Genomic DNA, 19,576 nt, shown 5'->3' on the forward strand with positions numbered 1-19,576 from the left:
CTCTGACCACAGAGCTAGCTCCAACCCCACCTCCAGCACATAACATGTCCTCCAAATGAAAACACTCTTCCACACACTAAAGAGACTCTCCAACAAGATCAATCCTTTCACACTTGTCAAATCTCCATATGCTTCCCGACACACCGCTCACACGAAGTCAGCATTATTTCGCAGCCTACCTCTAATACCACTACATCTCATATGCACCCACTTGTCACAAACACTGCACGAGATGGAGTTACTTTCCACACCCTTGTGGGAAACTGCACATGGCCACACTCCCTCTACTTTAACGGTACCACCACATTTTATCTGCGTTTACTTACTCCATCTCTCTACATCCTAAATCTTTCCTCCACTTCCCTTTCATTCCCCACAATCAACACTAAGCCATCAGCATACAACATCTCCCATGGAAGTCCATTTCTGAGATCACGTGAGAGAGTTTCATTCACCATGATAAATATGAAGGGGCTCAGGACTGACCCCTGATGAACTCCAACATTCGAGGAAAACTCATCACTCAAACATCCATTCACTCTCTCCTGGGTGCGAGCACCCACCTACAGGGCCATAACCACTATAAACAGCCACTTCTTGATCCCGAACTGTCCCTTCACCACTTCCCTAGGAACTCTATCAAATCCATCTCCAAATCTCAAGAACACAGTACAGGTCCCTTTTCTTTCCTATACATTTTTTCTGCAGCTGTCTCTTTGCTTGGTTTAAACCCAACCTGCGTTCCATCAATATTCATTTTCTCAAATCATGCCTTCCAGGATTCTTTCCATAATCTTAATTTTCTGGTCCTCTTCATTAGTGATTTTTTTGTATATTTCGTTTTAAGATTCTCTTGTTTGCTATTTACAATACCTTGTTTTAATGTCGACATTGTTTGCATCCATAACATACAAGTGGATACTGAGGTGCAATGTACAAAATAAATCACCAAGAATATTGTGCAACAAAATCTCTAAAAACATTTACAATACTACCCTAAATACTCAGTTTCCATCCACCGGTGGGTTGCGTTAGCGTGGCTTATCTCCTTGCGTTTTGGAGATCCACAGGCTTAAAGCTAAGTCTGCGGATTTCCGAAATGAGAAGAGATGAGCCGCCCTCCAGACCAGACCTAACCTAACCGTGAAGCAGTGTAACTGTGACCTAACTTTACTGAAGTCGATATTTACTGTCATATCTGTTACTTCGTCACAGTAAGGAAAGTTCACGAGAGATGAAGCGATATTTTTCCATGAATATTTACAGCCATCCAGTTGCTTCTTAACGTTACGGATAATCCACAGAAAAAGTGGCGGGGATAATCATTCATAGATATCAGAAGGCACAAAAGTCCATCAGCGGAGAAGACATGCAGTGACAGAGTTATGAGACCAAAAAATGTGGGCAGAATAATAAAGTTAAAGCGTCTGCCTCACCTGACTAAAATAATCATGACATAGCGAAAATAAACTACCTTGGTCAATTTCTACCATGCTGGAACTTCCAGTTGGCCATTAACCCTTCAGCTGCATTGGTTATATACAGTAATTGGTAAGTGAAATCGTCCGTCGGAAGCTTCGTACAGGTGATTTTAAATTCATATTGGGAAACATCTCTGGCACTTAAATGGAATAACGTATAACTCAGCTGTCTCATGAGAATTCCAGCTCAGGGGAGAGATTCGTTGCCATACTTATGATCATTGCCCTATTTTAGCTCTGATATACTTTTCAAGGAAAAATAATCCATGGAAAGAGTCAGTTGATCCCTTCTCCTCGTCCTGCCTACGAAAACAAATCATACCTACGACAGGGATTTGGTTGTGATTTTGTTGGTCAGTCAACGTCCTGTCTGCTATGGTGCAGCTCTGAAACTTCCCATAGTCTTCTTTAAAAAATGGTAACGATAGGGAGTGGCTTCTAGGGTTGTGTGTGAATCTGCATCCTTGTCTCGCAGTCAGAATCAGTTTCTTGTCATAACTAATTCCGTCCGGGCAGGAAGGCCAAAGCAAGGAGAGCACACATTCTTCCCGTCTCTTGCTCCTCCTATATGCCGGTATAAAATACATATCAATCTACCTACCTTCGTTTCTGTATATCTATAAACATACATACATACACACATAAATTTCAGTTCCGAGACGAAAACAATCATAAAGTATTTTATTGAGCAGTGAGGACACACACAGAATGCACATTGCAGTGTCTGCCAGTGTAGATGACTATCCTGCAAAACAAACCTTTTGTACAACAGGAAAATTATCGCAAATTATTTCGGTCAGCAGGATGGACAAGGAAAATAGCACAGGTTCATTCCATATTTATTGTTCTTCCTACAATAATAAATTTCAGTCAAGAAATGAAAATTATCGTGCAGTGTTAGTGTCTATCAAGCGATGTGTCGCATGAATATGATCAGTAATTTCTTTACACTGCCTTGAAGTTGTGTCATAACGTAATGGGGGATTGCTGAACCAACGATGACGTCTTTTTTACTTTGTCTTGCAAACCCTAGATGGATTTAGTCATCTAGGAAAGGCTTCTAATAGGCAGAAGGTTATATTTTAACCCCATCAGTTTGAAATAACCTTCCTAACTTGAATAAAAGCGTTACTACATAGCCTGAGTAGAATATAAAAGACGGCAGTGATGTGAATGAATGAGGTAATATCTAAATGGGGTAGAAGGATTTAACTCTCATTGTATAACTTAGAGGCCCAAGACGTGTAAAAAAGTATTACTGACGGCAATAGTACACTCAGGGACCAAAGTTCACTTACAGTTCCACTGCGTCTACAGTATTTCACACTTAGGGCATATCCGTCACTTGCATTCCTGAAATATCAAATCAAAGAGCAAAGAAACACTCAAAGAACAAAGAAACATACAAAGCCTCGTTCAGCTTGGACTATAATCTTGCATACGGACGTAAAAAGTAGAAGAGGTGCAATATTAGGCGAACTTTTGATTTTGCCTGTACAGGTGGCAGGGAGCGAGGTGCAGTTACCAGTTACCTCAGTGAGTGCGATCGTTGGAGATTTCTTGGATCTGTGTGTCTGGTGGGTGGAGTGGCAGGGCTCTGGCCCGTATTTCAAGTTAGTTTCGGGCATTTCGTAATGTCTCTTCTTCAGTGATTTATTTTTTTTTTACAACACATCTTAATAATCGTCTTATATACTACCGAAGTAAACTCTGCCACCATTAAAAAATTATGATTAATATGCAAAATAAATTAAGGCGTAAGAGCACTATACTCGGTTTCACGGAGTCTGACGCACTGATTTTACCAGCTGAGGACAGGCGGATTTGGTAACACTGCGCGATGCACTCAGGCAGTGATTGGTGGATTTCCGCTGTGTTTGAACGTGCGCCAAATTGACTTTGTATTCCAACCAAGGCCCTCATTGATTTGTAAAATACAGGAATATATATATACAAATTAAAGCAATGATATCTATCATGATAAATATGTGCCTCTTAAATTACTAGAGATAAACCTGAACGACAATAACAAAAACTAAGTAAAGTTGCGACTGGACGCATACGGACAAGAGTCAGCGACTGATTTATTTGTTTAAATTCATTTCATTATGTTTGATTTCGTCCACACTGCACGCGGTTTTATTATAGCAACAGTGTTAAACTGTTATTTTCTTATGGGGTTTGCTATTATCTTGCTTTCCTTTCTTTCACCATTAACAAAAATTCGATTCATTCTACAATGATGTAATCCATTACTTTCCCAGCTCTGTCGAGGGGACAGAGGTACATGCTTGAGGAAAGGGTGCACGGTGGCCAGGGATAGGATGTCCGTCTGTCTGTCTGTATGTCTCCTAATACAAAAATGTTTGGAAAAATCAAACACAAAACTTATTCATGTAAGAAATAATTTTACTGAATCTGACTGGAAATACAAACAAATGCAAATTTTTAAAGCTACTGTTACCTATGAAGGTAATGAAAATGTGTATGTACACTATATATATTGAGAATAGCATGTATTGACCCCAGTGTGTGTGTGTGTGTGTGTGTGTGTGTGTGTGCTCACACAAATCATAATTATTAGAAGCTAAGCGTGTCTAGGGTAAGGTTGTATATTTGCAGATGAGGAAATGAAGGGCATGGTGTAGACGGTAGACTGTGACACTGTGTAGTAGTGGTAGGAAAAACATTCGAGCCTTCAAAGGACCTTGGAACCACCTTGCTATGAACGTCTGAATTCCTGCCACAGTCACTAACTGAGTTCGTATGCATCCAGTCTCGACTTTACTTAGTTTTGTTATCTTTGTCGTTCAGGTTTATCTCTAGTATTTAGAAGGCACATATTTATCATTAAAGCTATCATTGCTTTAACTTGTATCTATATATTCCTGTATTTTACAAATCAATGAGGGCCTTGGGTGGAATATAAAGTCAATTTGGTGCACGTTCAGACATAACGAAAATCCACCAGTCACAGCCCGAGTGCATCGCACAGTGTTACCAAATCCACCTATCCTTGGCTGGCAAAATCAGTGCGTCAGACTACGTGAAACCGAGTATAGTTTAAATTTATGTTTTGGGAATATGACGGTTATCTTGCTGGATATCTAAGAAGTCTGTTTTGTGTTGTTCCAAAAGCCTGCATATTACCGAATTGTCCCACAGGTCTAAGATAATACAGTTAAAGGAAAAAAAAAAAGATAATGATGATCTATCTATTTATCTATTGCCAGACGCCTCAATCCCGTTTGGGGTGGCCACAAACAAATCGCCTCCAAGTCGCCCTGTCCCCTGCCATTTCACTCCCCTGCTCCCAACTCACATCCCCCTCTCTCATATACCTCTCCACCCCATCTCTCCATCTCATCCTCGGCCTCCCCCTCCCTCTTTCCCCCTCCACCTCACTCACACACACTCTCTTCGTCAGTCTTTCACCCTCCATCCTCTCCACATGGCCAAACCACCTCAGTGTGTTCCTCATAACACTTCCTATCACATCCACATCAACACCACAATGCTCCTTTATATCCTCATTCGTCAGCCTGTCTCTCCATGTGACTCCACAGGCTCCTCTTAAATAACTCATTTCCACGGCTCTCACTCTTGACTTGTGTCCTTCCAACAACGTCCAAGCTTCACTTCCGTACGTTAGAGTTGGTATCACAATACTGTCATGTAGTAACTTTTTCACTTCCATGCTCATTTCCCTGTTTCTTATCACTGCTTTCAAAGAACCAGCAACCTTTCTACCCTGCTGTACCCTTTCAAGCACTTCACCCTCCAAACCTCCATCCTTACTCATCACACTACCCAAGTACTTAAACGTACTCACATTTTCCAATTCCTCACCATCCAACCTCGCTGAACATTCACTGACTTCACCTCTCTCAAAGACCATCACTTTACTCTTCCCTACATTCACCTTTAGATTCCGTTTCTTACACACTCTCTCAAACTCATCCACCAAGCCTTGCAGCTCCCCTTTGTCTTCACTCAACAACACAGTATCATCTGCAAACAACAGTACAGGGAGTTTCCAAACACTATCCTCTCTCACCAGGGCCACTCCAACATCCACTAACCTACCTCGTACCTCTTTTATAACCCCATCCATGTACAGATTGAACAATCATGGAGACATGACACATCCCTGTTTCAACCCAACTTTCAAAGAGAAAAATTCACTTAGTTCACCATCCACACGCACTGCAGCCTTCGCACCATCGTACATATTCTTCACAGCATTCAACAACTTCCCATCTACTCCATATATTCTTAACACTTTCCACAATCCTAGTCTATCCACCCTGTCATATGCTTTCTCCAAATCCATGAAAGCCGCATACAACTTCTTTCCCTTCTCTAGAAACTTTTCCACTAAAGATGTAAGAATGAATATCTCATCTACACAACCTCTTCCCTTCCTAAAGCCTCCCTGTTCTTCTCCAACTAATTTCTCTGTTCTTTCTGTAACTCTGTCAATAAGTATCCTACCATACACTTTTCCTATTATACTAAGAAGACAAATACCCCTATGATTACCACACACTTCTTTTTCCCCTTTTCCTTTGTACAAGGGAATAATTATACCTGACTTCCAATCCTCCGGGACTCTACCTTCCTCCCAGGCCAATCTGCACATCTTCCACATCCATTCTACTACTATCTCTCCCCCATGCTTCAGCATTTCACCACACACTCCATCAATTCCTGGGGCTTTCCCTGATTTAACTTTCTTCATTGCTTCCACAACTTCTATCCTACTGATTTCTTCCTGCCTTCTCACCTCCCTCCTTCTCCCAGCCATTCCCCAGCCACTTATACTCGCATTACTTCCATCCTCCACGTTCAACAATTCCTTAAAGTGTTTTTCTCCCTTCTCCACTAGTAATCTACCATTTTTATCTTTCACTCCCCTGCTAACTTCACTTCCACCCTGTCTTACTCTTTTCACCTCTTTCCAGAACATTTTCTTACAGTCCCTCCACTTTACGCTCAAATTCCTTCCAAATTTCTCATCCACTCTCTTCTTACTCTCTCTTACTAATCTTTTCACCTCTCTCTTTCTTTCTACATATAACTCTCTCTTCCGCCTCTCAACTTCTTCCACGTCCCTATTTCTCATCCATTCATTGTATGCTTTCTTCTTTTGTGCCACAGCCCGTTTCACCTCTTCAGTCCACCACGCTGTTCCTTGCACCCCCCTCCGTCTTCTCTTCCTTCCACACACCACATCACATGCTGCACATATTTCTTCTGTAAATATTCTACACACATCTTCCACGTCCCCCATCTGCTCCAACTCATATTTGCCCAATCGTTCCTCCACTTCTCTCTTATACTCTGCCTTTTTCTCATCCTCTTGTAACCCTTCCACTCTCCTTGCAACTACTCCTTCCTCTCGTCTTTCCCTTCTTCTATTCCTCCATCTTACTTGAACTTTAATTCTGGCCACCACCAAGTAGTGGTCAGAAAGTCCACTCCCCCAACCTCTATAAACTCTTGCATCCAATATACATCTTCGCATCCTTTCATCCACACACACATAATCAATCATTGCCTTCCTTTCACTCAGTTCACCACCCACCCTTCTCATCACTCGCCATGTATACCTGTGGATCATTTTATGCCTGAAGAGGGTATTGGCTATCACCAACCCCCTCCCAGCACAAATGTCCACTGACGCACTCCCATTCTCATCTATCTCAGCAGGCACACCCCACTCACCAACTATTCCATCCACCTTCACATTCCCAACTTTACCATTCATATCACCAATCAAAAACATTCTCTCATTCCTTCCAAACTTTTCCATGCACACTTCTACATTTGTCCAGAACTCTTCTCTCACTCTTCTAGCACGATCTTGCGTTGGCGCATACACACACACAATCTCCCACATTTGTATTCCAACTTTCAACTTTACCCACACAATCCTTGATCCAACTGATCCATACTGTCTTATGCTCCTCTTCCATCTTTTACTCACAACTATACATACTCCTTCCTTTGCCCTCTCATTCTCACCTACTCCTGCACATATACTCCATCCATACTCCCATTCTCTCACACTTTCTCCTCTCCATTTTGTTTCAGTTATTCCACATACATCCACTTTCGCATCCTCAAGCACCTGGACAATCTCTCTCTCTTTCACCTCATCATTTGCTCCCCTTACATTCCAAGTTCCAATTGCAATGTCCTTTGTCCGGTCCTTGGTCGTCAACGTTTGGTCAGTCCTTGTCCGAGGCTTATTGTTCGTTTTTTTTAGTTAGTTGTTTTCCGGGGAGGGGCACTAACCCTCCGCCAACCCTTTTAGTCGCCTTTTACGACAAGCAGGGATACTGGGGGAGTATTCTTGAAAAACCCCCCTACCTCCAGGGGGTATATATATATATATATACAGTATATATATATAAACTAACGCCACATTTTGTGGCGTTAGTTTATATATATATTTTTTTTATTTGAAAGGCACAAACAAACTACTGTGAGTACCTTAATAAACACAAATCTTGCAAACAAACTGCTATTGTATTTCAAATCCTGAGCAAAGCTATAGCCAAACCTAATCAAACAATCACAATGGTCAGAGTAAGAAACCAAAGGCCTTGTAAACAAGCACAGCAACTCTGTGCAGTACCACTCCACAGCAGGAGACCTGCGGCTGCCCCTCCATGAGGGGAGTCCTTCAGGGGTTATGTCATGCATAAATTCTTGTCTGGGTGTGGGTGTCCCACTGTGCAGAACTGCGTGTTCTTAGGTAAAAAATTATGGTCGTGCAAACCAACACTGCCTGAAACCTCTGAGTGCCCTCTCCCCCATGGGCAGAAGTCTTCGAGGGTCACACTCTTCCTAAAGCCCGGTCTGAATGGAGGTCTACCACTGTGCAAAGTTTCGTGTTCTTAGGTAAAAAACTGAAGTTGCCACCCCTAGGGCTGCTCCCCGAAGAGGGAAGCAGAGTCTCATCCTGCCTAAAACCTGCTCCTGGGCGAGGTTTATCATTACACAAAATATTGGTTTTCCTTGGCAAAATAACTTTAAGTGCATGCTGACACACTCCGGACCCCATGGTCGCCCCTTCCATCCCATGGAAGGGCAGTCCCTGGGGGGTCAAAAGTGCCTAAAACTTACTCATGATGGAAGTTTATCACCTTTCAAAAATTCGTTTTGCTACATAAAACTTTAACCATGCATACCGGCATTGTCAGGTACTTCTGGGGGACACCCTCTGTAGGGAACGATCCTTGGGGGTTCCATCCTTGCCTAAAACTTGTTCTTGATGGATGTATACCACTGTGCAAAATTTCGTTTTCTTTGGTAACTTAATGGTCACGCATGCCAACACTGACTGGTGCCATTTGGGTCGCCCATCCCATAGGGAGTGGCCCTCGGAGGTCCTACCCCAACTAAAACCTACTCCTGGTTGAGGTTTAACACTAATCAAAATTCCGTTTTCTTGGACGCTCCAGGACGCATCCTGTTGCCAGAAAACACTTTCTGCCAAAACCATATCCTTCTCTGGATCCTCCTCCTTATTTGAGAAAAACAATGTATTATCTCCTCCTTGCAGACGCTCTGGAGTAGGAATAATGGGGTAAACTACCTTTATCAACTGAGCATCATTGACTGCAATTGCCCTGTGCTTCACTAGAATACACGCTGGTCATAGGCCTGTCCCGAGCATAGGCATGTTTGGCTTTGTAGCAAAATCTGTGTCCCTTGGGTTAGAAGATGCTATCTCCATGCTGAAAAGCCAATGCAAAGTCTTCTAGCCGCACACTGATCTTTATGTCGCTGCTAGGCACGTCACGGTTGAAAGATGTAGCAGAATCAGTTCGACCGCAGTCTTCGAGGACACGGGAGTTAAAGCGACGATTCCTGGGGAGGTGGGGTGATAACAGACCGTGTTCGTTATCTTTGTCCAATTCTTCCTCCTCGAGCGTCAATGAAAATAAACGCAACTTGGCCTAGCTTTTTTTTCGGGGGAGGGGGTTACCTGAAGGGATGCCTTCATTATACACCTTCACAGATATCAATAAAACATTTCTGCACCATATGTTCAACAGCAATGTGTTAATATATGGCCATTCTTCGCTGAACATTATATAAACGTCATAACTTGTAATCAGAAGAGAATCAAATAGTGCTGTAAGTGTTGAAGAGCGTTGTTATGCAGAATGCTCCATCACCCACACCAACACCCCGTGAATGATGACGCTGTTCCACACCACATTCCCCGTCATCTGTAAACAAACACACTCAGCTACGTAGCGTAGCTCCAAGATTAAAATGGCAAGAATTAAACTCCCTATTGGTAACGCGCCATTCTCTGTCGCTGAAACGAAATTTAAATGTTTAATAAAGTCGAGAATGGCGCACCGCCCCTCACTGCGATCTACATAATCAGACCCATTACAAAAACGCGCACACATCCAGTACGGGGATACTAATTGATGCAGGTTTTGTGGGGGCTGGGGCAGCGGGGATGAGCACTGGATAAATGGTGGCTCAATAATATGGATGCGCAGGAAAACAGATCGACAAATAAATTTACAAGAAAAAGTTGGCTAAAACGATGAATTATTAAAAGTATACATACATACATATATATATATATATATATATATATATATTCGTCTCTATCAATCTGTCCTTCTATGTAACTACTATTGATCTATCTCCGTCTATCAATCTAACTATTTATAGTCAGAGAGAGAGAGAGAGAGAGAGAGAGAGAGAGAGAGATTGCTGGTGTAACAGAAAATATTAAAGAAAAAGACGGGGTGACGTGAGAGAGAATCAGAATTTAAAGTAAATGCGGCAAGTAGACCAACAAAACTCGTACGTGATGAAAGAAGCGAGAAAATAAAGAATCAGTGAAAGTGAGGGAGCGAGAGAGAGGAAATGAAACTGGGGAAATGAGATAAACTAATCGCACAAGACAGACAGGGACTAGTGGGTGGGAATGAAAGAGAATAGGAGACAATGAAGGTGAGAGAGAGAAGGAAGGAAGTTGAGGAAAGAATGAGAAACTAAGTGGGGAAAAAAAGAAATAGCGAGAGAGTCAGAATGAGAAAGAATTAGAGAAAGTGAGGGAGTGAGAGAGGAGCAGGAGCCATCATGTGTGTACGACCCTTAAGAGACAGGGACAGGTCGTAATGGGTCTTTAGGGACGTATCATTACCTCTTAGTGAGCGTCTCTTTGCTGGACTCTATCTCACTGACTGCCTTTGTCTACCTGGCCCACACCTGGTTGGCTAAGTCTCTCTCTCTCTCTCTCTCTCTCTCTCTCTCCCTCCCTCACCTGGTTGCCTAAGTCTCTCTCTCTCTCTCTCTCTCTCTCTCTCTCTCTCTCTCTCTCTCATTCTTCGTCCCAGCTTTCCCTCATCCCTTGTTATTATTATTATTATTTTTTTTTATGTGTCCGACTCTGGGCAAAGGCGTCAGGGCCTATATCTCGGGGGCAGTAGCCTAACCCTAGGCCCAGTAGTCCTCCTACACCTCCACATGTCACCACTTCGGCGCTAACACCCACCGCCCGTATTGAATACATGCTAGGGCTGTCTCATACAGGACTGGTGTATTGGTATTAGCTGGAGTACTTTTACAACATGTCGGCGGGTCATCGGGCAGATCAGGAAAGTCTGCTTTTATGAAATTTAAATCCTTAAACTGTTCCCTGCCCCAGCCGGGATTCGAACCTGGGTCCATTAGACTGCAGGCCGCCTCTCTACCGATTCAGCAATCAGTATATTCTTAGTTCTCCCGTAATACACACACACACACACACACACACACACACACACACACGCACATACGCGCGCGCGCGCGCGTAGATCGCCCACGTATACATACACAAAGCACATCAAGCATTTTGTTTCTGTGTTAGCCCTTATCTTCTTCTACTCCTTCTTTCCCTCGTGACACTTTTTGGTACGCTTCGTTCCATTTCAAGTGGCTGTACACTGGGTAACTAGCCTAATACCTTCCGGTAATCCAGCAAACCATTTACAGCTCTGGGTGGCAACCATGTAAGCAGGTAACGGGGTAAGTGGAGCCTACTATGGTGCTCCTATTAAATGGATGGAGACGCAAATGTAGCGTCCATCCAGGAATCAAACCTCCACACTTTTCCCCACACCCCGGGCCTTGCTATGTAGGGACACTGTCAAATGCAACGAAACATCGTTAATCTGCACAGCACGGCTCTGCAGAGGTAGTTGCTTGCTTGCGGTTGTTGAGTCAACTCGGCCAGACGAAATGAAGCTGATCAGCAACAACAATAATAACATATACTCACTGTTTCTCACTTACATTAGCTCTCTCTCTCTCTCTCTCTCTCTCTCTCTGTATGTCAACATTTCTGTTTGTATTTATGTGGGTCTCTCTCTCCCTCTCTGTCAGTCAGTCTGTCTGTCTGTCTGCCTGTCTATCTCTGTATGTATTTATGTATGTGTTTGTCTTTCTGTTTGTTGGTCTGTCTTTCTGTTTATCTGCCACCCTCTGTCTCGGTCTGTCTGTCTGTCTGTTCTCTGTTTGTATGTATGTATGTATGTCTTGGTCTTTCTGTTTGCCTGTCTCTCTCTATCTTTGTCAGTCAGTCTAACTGTCTGTTTGTCTGTCTGTCTGTCTGTCTGTCGTGCTTGTTTCTGTATGTATGTATGTATGAATCTATCTTTCTGCATGTTGCTTGCCGGAATCTAAAGATTCGGGAAGCATGTTGGTCAGTTCTGTATTTTTGTCTGTCTGTCTGTCTGTCTGCAGGTCACAGTTCTGCACCAATCGTTCTGAGAAAAATTTCTGCCGGTAGATATCCATAACCCCCGGAAGTGTATTGTTTTTTTCATTGATCAGGCCCTGGGTTGGGAGGGGGGTTGAAACCCCTAAATGGCCGTGGGTCCGAAAATCGTTGGGACCCAGTGGTCGGCCCAGGCACCACTGTTTAATATTTCGAAAATCGATTTTTTCGTATCAAATTGTAGAGGAACGTCTGGCGCACCTGGCAATGCAATTTTCAGTTTCCTAAAGCCATCCTGTGCTTCGTAATGAAGCACGAAATATTTCGCCAAATGACTGCCTACTCGCTGGTGAAAACTAAGCTAGCAATCGGATCCATCGGGCAAGCGCCCTACTGCCCACATGCCCGGGAAAACTGAGCAGACAAGAGGGGAGGGATGAGGGGGGAAAGGGGGGGGGAAGAAGGAGGGGGAAGAGAGAGGATCCATCTGGCAAGCACTCTGCCTATACCAGTTTCATCTCTCTGTCTGTCTGTGTGTCTGCACTCTGTAGGTCTTAATTTTGCACCAATCATTCTGGGAAAAAAAAACAAAAAAAAAACAAACAAGGTAGATATCCATAAACCCTGGAAGCCTACTGTTTTGAATGAAAATTGGTCAGATGCCCTGGACTGGGTGGGGGTTGAATCCCTATACTTATCTCGGGGCAAATTTTAAAAAATTCATATCTCCATCAATTGTCATCGGATCTTTATGAAATTTTATATACACAGAGGGTGGCAGTGTCTAACGTCAGACACAATCGGATCCGTCCGGCAATCGCTCTGTCTATGGCAGTTCCATTTGTTCGTTTGTCTGCCCTCATTAGGTCACAATTTTGCACCAGTAGTTCTGAAAAAGGAATCAGAAGGCAGATATCCATAAATCCTGGAAGCATTTTGTTTTTCTTCAAAATTGGTCAAATGCTCTGAGCTGAATGGGGGGTTCAAACCCCTCATTGGCCGTGGGTACGGAAATCATCGGGACCCAGTGACCGGCTTAAGCACCAGTTTTTAAAATTTCGAAAATCGATTTTTTTTAACCAAATTGAAGAGAAACGTCTGGCACACCTGGCAATACAATTTTTAGCTTCCTAAACTTATCATGTGCTTCGTCATGAAGCGCGATATATTTCGCCAAATGACCTACACGCCGGTGAAAAATAAGCAGAGGATTGAAAAAACATCCCACTAATAAATATGCATATTTTCACCCGAAAAGAATTTCAGTGGAGCTGAAGTGGTTTGAAATTACTAGACATGTGTATTATGAACAAAATCAGTACATAATATGGGAGGCTATCATCCTCAGCTCCATCCCAGGTCTATATCCAAATTCCAATCTAATCCATCCTGCAAGCGCTCTGCCTATGGCAATTTCATTTTTCTTTAATTCCGTTTGTTTGCCACTCTCTGTCTCTGTCAGTCAGTCTGTCTATCTATCTGTTTTTCTGTATGTATATATGTATGTATATATCTATCTTTGCTTGCCGGAATCGCAAAATTCGGCAAGCATGTTGGTCAGTTCCTAATGTTTGTCTGCCTGTCAGTCTGTCTGTCTGTCTGTTTGTTTGTCTGCTCTCTACAGGTCACAATTTTGAGCCAACCGTTCTGAAAAAAATTCAGAAGGTAGATATCCATAAACTAGGGAAGCCTATCGTTTTTCATCAAAATCGGTAAAAGGCCCTGGGATGTATGGATGGTTGAAACCCCTCAATGGTGTAAATTCTGCCGTAAGACCTGTAGAGTGATTTCCACATGTCAATAAGCAATAATCCTGAGAGAGAGAGAGAGAGAGAGAGAGAGAGAGAGAGAGAGAGAGAGAGAGAGACCAGGAAGCAAAACATGGGGCAAGAGGGGAGGGGGAAAGTAGGGGGAAGTAAGAAGGGGTGAAAGAAGGAGGGAAAGAAGTGGGGGGAAAGAAAGGAAGAAGGAAAGAATGGGGGGAAGAAGGGAGAGGGAAAGAGGGGAGGGAGGAAAGAGAGAGGAAAGGGAGGGAGAGGGAGGGGGAAGTGGGAGGGGGAGGGAAGGAGGGGAGGAAAGGAGGAGGGAGGGGAGAGGGCAAGAGGGGGGAGGGGGGCATGTGGGAGTGGGGAGGGGGGAAGGAGGGGGAAGGGCAGGGGGGAAAGAGGGGGAGTGGGAAAGAGGGAAAAGGGGGAGGGGTGGGGAGGGAGAAGGGAAGGGGGCAGGGTAGGGGGGAGGTGGGGGAGGGGAGAGGGAGAGAGGTGGGGGAAGGGGATGGAGGAGGGGGAAGAGCGGGAGGGGGAAGAAGGGAAGGGGGAAGAGAGGAAGGGGGAAGGGAGGAGGGGGAGGGGGGCATAGAAGGCTTTGTGCCACAACCTCCCTACCGATTTAGCTTTCATAGCACATGTCAACCCTGTCACTGCCATCAAGGCTTGTGTACATTGCTTACCCACAGGGGAAAAAAAATTTACACAAGAGGTTAGAAACAATATATGCTAACCCTTTCGGTGCAATGAACGTCTTATTAGTTAGTTCCGCTGCCTCCTGTCAGTTTTATGGTGATTGCGAAATTTTTCTCGTGCAGAATTGTTCCCTGTGGTCTTGTATTCTGACACAGATATACACTGTTTAGCGTACATAATTTATAGGGGAACATGAACTCCTTTTATCCAATGAAATGACTTACAGATGATTATATACAATTTAGGAGAAAAATTTCCATCTGGACGCTTTAAGTCAAGCTTCCATTACCTCTTTCATCGCAGGGCCTGCCCCCAAACTTAATATAATCGTCTAATGGTATCAAGAACAAAATGTTATTAATGTGTGTAACGTGCATTATGCAAGAAAAATAAGCCGTATTTCTACCTGGCCCATGAGCCTTTGTAACACTTCTTCCTTAGCAATTTTATTTTTTCTACGTTACCTTAGTATTCTCTTGCGTGGTATTGATACAAAGTAGGTCAGTATTGAAAAGATATGAATAACAAACAAGGGAATATTAAGAGTCAGTATGCTCTCATTCAGCCAGTCCCAAAGAAGGGTGACCACTCCCAACCCTCCAACTATCGTCCAATTGCTTTAACGTCCTGTATTTCAAAAGTTTTCGAGTCAATTCTTAATAGAAAAATTTTAAGGCATCTTTCCTATCACAACCTTCTTTCCGATCGTCAGTATGGGTTCCGTCAGGGACGCTCCACTGGCGATCTTCTCACCTACCTTTCAGACTCCTGGTCATCCTCCTTTCGGGACTTTGGCGAAAGCTTTGCCATTGCACTTGACATCTCAAAGGCTTTCGATCGAGTCTGGCATAAATCTTTAATTTCCAAACTGCCCTCCTACGGTTTCTATCCTTCTATCTGTGCCTTCATCGCTAGCTTCCTTTCTGGTCGTTCCATAGCCGCTGTTATAGACGGCCATCGTTCTTCTCCTAGATCTATCAACAGTGGTGTTCCTCAGGGCTCTGTCCTATCACCAACTCTCTTCCTTTTATTCATCAATGATCTTCTAAGCTGTACATCTAACCCTATCCACTCATATGCTGATGACTCCACTCTTCACCTTTCATTCGGTTCCCGCAACGCCCATCTCAACAGTTACTTCAACAAACAAGGGATGAAGCTATGGCACACCTAATGTCTGACTTGGCTCGTATCTCTGACTAGGGTAAAAATAATTTGGTTGTCTTTAATGCATCTAAGACTCAGTTCTTACACCTTTCAACCCGACAAAATCTTCCACAGGTATACCCACTAATGTTTAATAATATTCAGCTTAATCCTACATCATCCTTGAACATGCTTGGGGTTTCATTTACTCGGGACTTATCTTGGAAAGATCATATTACATCTCTTGTAAAATCTGCTTCCAAGAGATTGGGTGTGCTAAGCCGACTCCGCTCTTTCTTTACCCCTGCGCAATTGTTGACTCTATACAGGGGTTTTATCCGCCCCTGTGTGGAGTACAACTCTCATGTGTGGGGAGGCTCCCCTCATACAGCTCTTCTCAATAGGGTGGAGGCAAAGGCTTTTCGTCTCATTAACTCTCCTCCTCTTACTGACTCCCTTCAATCTCTGTCTCTTCGCCGCACTGTTGCATCTTTATCTCTTTTCTATCGCTACTTTAATGGTCACTGCTCCTCTGAACTGTCTGCTTGCATTCCTCCACCTCTACGACGGGCGCGTAGCACCCGTCTGGCAGCAGACTCTCATCCTTTTTCTGTCCAACTCTCTAATGCAAGAATTAACCGTTACTCCCAGTCTTTCATTTATGCAACAGGTCAACTCTGGAACTGTCTCCCTCTGTCTGTATTTCCTGCTGCCTATGATCTCCAGTCTTTCAAATGTAGTGTGTCCAGGCATCTCAAAATGATCGGATCTTGAATTTGGCTCTATATTGTATTTTGTTTTTCTCTTGGAGGGAACTGTTACTGCGGGCTCATGGCCTTTGGTTCCTTCTTCCTCGCATAAAAAAAAAAAAAAAAAAAAGTCACTAAGGCAAAAACGCTACAGAAGCTTCTCTGCCACTTACAAAACAAGAGAAAGTAACAAGGAAGAGGTGGTAGTGAGTATTCTCAGGTGGTGACAGTAGGGATCATGATACGTGTGCCACCCTTTTATTTAACACCTTCAGTCCCGTCACATATTTATTAGGATAAACTTTTCAAAGTGGACTGGGTAAATTTAGCCTCCATTAATCCCTTCACTACTAGAAATTTTTCCCACCGTGAAAAACATAAATTGGTAATAACAAGAACACATTAGAACTCTGTAACTGTCCTGTGGACGGTCACCGGTCTCCACCTATTCTTTCTTACAGTGACATTGACCCCACTGGGGAGATTTGGATTTTTTAAATAAAACAAAATAAACTCTTAGGAATCAGTGCGCCAGGTTTCATTTTCAAATTGCTGGCTCCGGTCCTGTGAAAATCTCCAGTAGACATGACCACCTTATCTCGTTCACTCATAATACTTATATGACTTTCTGCCACTGCACATGAAGGATTTGGATTTATTTTTCTATCAGCAATGGCCCATGCCAGGACTCATGACCTGGGCCCTTCAGATTCCTTCTACTGCCTCTGGCTCTCCTGGAATCGTCGCGAGACTGAGGCTGGAATAATAATAATACCAGCAAAAACAGTAGTTTTCACCTATGTAACAGGTGGAGACTAACAGGAAGGAGTGCTCAGAGAGTGCAGCAACCGCGTCCATCATTTGTTCAAAAGACCGAACATTTGACTTTGCCTTGTAATGTTGAACTTTGAACAATTGCGTTCAAAATCGAATTAGCTCCACTTTTGCTTGACCCTTCACTCCTTCACCAGCCATCACTTAAATCTGGATCAAAATTGTATAAATTAACCATCGCCTGTGGCCATGGTCTTTCAACTATTATTCGCAGAATGAAATATTTCATGTCAGTCGGACTATCAGTCTTTCCACCAAGTTGGGTCAAATCGAATAAAAGCAGTTTTAGTTATAGGACCAAATAATTGACCCTGCCCCAAGGCCTTGGTTTTTACAGATTGTTATTAAAATTAAATCCCCTCATCATTGCCTGACTCTGAACCCACCCATAAAGTTTGATATAAATCTGATCGAAATTCTGTGTGTGTGTGTGTGTGTGTGTGTGTGTGTGTGTGTGTGTGTGTGTGTGTGTGTGTGTGTGAACAGAATATCTCAAATAATGTATATCTGATTTTATGCAAATTTGGTAGGAGGGTTAAACATCTTTTTGTGAGGGCATGTATTGTTTTTAGAGCAATAGGTCAAAGGTCATGGTCACACTGTTACGTCAAATGATAATTTAGAGAGATCACCTTAAAAAGTTTAATTCCCGTGTTGTCTGGAATCTGGGGAAATGTTAAGGGCAACGCAACAATGATGTGATTGTTTCGAGAACAATCGGAAGAAGGTCAAGATTCAGAGGGGAAGTCAAAGTTCGACCCGTGTGCATGTGGATGTTAACAAAATAACTCAGTTTCGATCCGATTTCAAGTAACTTGGTGGGAATGTTAAGGGTCAAAAAAGGATGAAACTTTTTATTTATTTATTTTTTTTAGAACAATAGTTCAGTGGTCAAGGCCACAGAAGAAGGACGAAATCTGACCCGTCTGTGTGGATGTTGAAATACCTCAAACAGTTTTTATTCGATTTAGATCAAACCTGCTGCAGGGTTAAAGTTCAGGCAAGGAAAAAAAAAAAAAGATTTGATATGAGAATACTCGGTCAAAGTCTGAGCACACATACGTCAAAGTCTGACCTCTGTATTTGAACAAAATGACTAAATCAGTTTTGATCTAACTCTTATTAAAATTGGTGGATGAGTTGAGGTCGTCCAAGAGGCTGACTACTGTTTTTGTGCATAAATTGTTTGACATCTTATATCAAACGTCATGGGAAGGTCAACTTAAACAGTGTTTATCCTATGTAGACCAGACTTTGTGGAAGGGTCCAGATAACAACAAGGAAAATTTGTTTAAAATTTGAGAACAATCTGAAGTCAAGGTCACAGGGAGAGATCAAGGGACAAGGTCGGTGGGCAAAGTGAAACCTTACACTACTGATCTCATCTGAACCAAAGCTGATAGCAAGAATAAGGGTTAGGTAAATATGAAGTAATAGGAATTTGAGAGTATTTTGTCGAAGGCCAAGGTCACAGAACAAGGTCAGTTGGTGGACGCGAGTGTTGCATTCGTGAATGCTCTTTTCTACTGTAAAGTAATTTAAATTACAGGATTTACCAGGTTCCTGAATTTTTTTTTCTTTTTAAAAAATTAGCTTCTTTATCAAATCTAACTTTACCAAGTGAAATATACAACATTAACTCGTATCAGGAGACAAGTAACTGATCAGTGTAATCACTGATAATATCCACAGGAAGTTTTATTGCGGTATCCCGAATAAAAATAAAATTTGAACAATACGAACACTTGCATAAACAATAACAAATATGTAGTTTATGCCAGATCATGGTGATTGGTTACGAAAAGATTTTTCATTATCAAACGTGAAAGGCTCATTACGAATAATATCAGATGGAAACCCTGCTCACAGTCCACTGGCATTTGATGCGCACCAGACTCGGACTTGTCCGATTCGTGTGTAGCAGGAACAAAACGAAAAGTAGCGAGCACCGAGTAGCGTTTGGAAAACTTCAGAAATATAACGTCGCTACTGTTTCGCTACTCTAGATAAACAGCAGTTACTCGTTACTAGAAAAGTTACTCCATTAGCCAGCGTCACCACTTGTAGCATCGCTACTCCCAATACTAGTATGTACCTGTATCTGTATATGACTGTCTGTCTATACCCTTGTTGGCATATATATATATATATATATATATATAT

The sequence above is a fragment of the Coenobita brevimanus genome, chromosome 91 (assembly GCF_032717465.1).
Source record: "Coenobita brevimanus isolate Jiangsu-jjx chromosome 91, ASM3271746v2, whole genome shotgun sequence".
In the NCBI taxonomy this organism is placed as follows: domain Eukaryota; kingdom Metazoa; phylum Arthropoda; class Malacostraca; order Decapoda; family Coenobitidae; genus Coenobita; species Coenobita brevimanus.